Below are 1,686 nucleotides of genomic sequence, written 5' to 3' on the forward strand. Positions count from 1 at the left end.
TTCTGTTGGGAATTTTTCCGTTCCTCAACAACCAAAATTGTCATGATGCATAAAATGCTTCAACTGTTTTTACCTAATTACCAGAAAAATAGTCACTTTTTTATCATATCTAGCTTTTCTGCTATGCAATACACCCCCTCTAAGAAGCCGATAGCTAAAATCAAAATCAAATCGAAAGGCAAAGACAAATAGAAAAACAATAATTTTATGTAACTTTAAGACACATATTCATGATATGACACCCAAATGTTCACAATTAAAGTATAAAGTTATGAGAAATACTAAGCATAGAGATAATCATCCATAAATTTTATTTTACTGAGTGTCTACATTAGAGTGCTAGTTACTAATGCGCTTTTAGCGAGGTCCGTTCGTCGCAGTGGATCCTCAGATAGCATGTGTCGTTAGCCTTTTAGACGTCAGCCAGTTTTATGTTCTTTGCTTTTTGTGTGAGTCGATTATATGTGAATTAGCTTAACTCTCGCTTGATCTTGCAGGGAGATATCTTCTTTGTTACACGCTTGATAGACCAAGAGTAGTTTGAAAGCATGGTTGCATCCCAACGACTTTGACAGCCAACTTTCCTGTCGCTGATGTTTTAATGGAAGCACCCCTTGCTCTTTACTCTCATCAACTAGACTTTCTAGAAAACCAGTAAGATGGTTGCGCAAAAAAATGGAACCTGATGCTCATACTTGCACCCAGTTTATGAAGTATTACGAGTAATATTTCAACAAGCTCTTTGTAGTTGAGCACCCTTATTGTTAACAAGAAGAGTTTACTACATTCGTAAACACCGTCCAGGTTCTCAATTCTGCAGGATTCATACAATTACAGAAATTTGACGTTATACATAAAATTTCGAATCTGGGCTACATAATAAATTCCAGCTTTTTATTTCTCTATATTTGGGCTTGGAAATTTCATGCAAATTTATTTAAAATAGTCACCATCTCTCTCTAGAGCTTTTACAAACTGTTTCATGATGCAAAACTTTATGTAAGAGAAGGAAACACAATTCTGGAACGCGTCACTAAAGGAGAAGACAGACATTGAAAGCCAAGAATCAGTTCACTGCGCTCAAACTAATCATTTTTATTCAATGCGATGTTCCTGCCATGCTATCCTACAAAAATAAGACATGGGGGAATTCAGAGGAGCAGTTCAAACACTTTCAAATCGACACATATGATCCATTGGTGTTATCAGTCTGAAATCTTTTCCAGAAACAATTTGATCGTATTATATTTTTCTTTGACGGTTGTTGAATGGCCTAGAATAACGAAGTAATATAAGTGGACATTGTGAAGTAAAACAGATTTTAAACTTATTTTGTAAATATCTATAACAAAGTGACAATCTTTAGGATAATAATGTTCCACACCAAAGCGCTGCAGCAAGTCGGTCACGTCATTGCAATATACTATGTCGTTTTCCTGCGTGAAATATGGCAATAATTCAACTTATTTTTATAAAAGGTTATTCGAGTTCCAGGATCGAGTATGTTTCTTTTAGGCTTGAAGTTAAAAGTTCAGCAGAATCTTTAGAAAGTTTGAGATGTCTAGTCAGATAATTAAGTTATTGAGAGAAAAAGTTGTGATAATGAAAAAGAAGAAAAACTGATATCTGAAACAATGTTATTTTTATTATCATTTAACAAAAATTTCATTGCAGTATTGATTTGGA

The sequence above is a fragment of the Euprymna scolopes genome, chromosome 5 (assembly GCF_053919585.1).
Source record: "Euprymna scolopes isolate OS-2025 chromosome 5, ASM5391958v1, whole genome shotgun sequence".
Lineage (NCBI taxonomy): Eukaryota > Metazoa > Mollusca > Cephalopoda > Sepiida > Sepiolidae > Euprymna > Euprymna scolopes.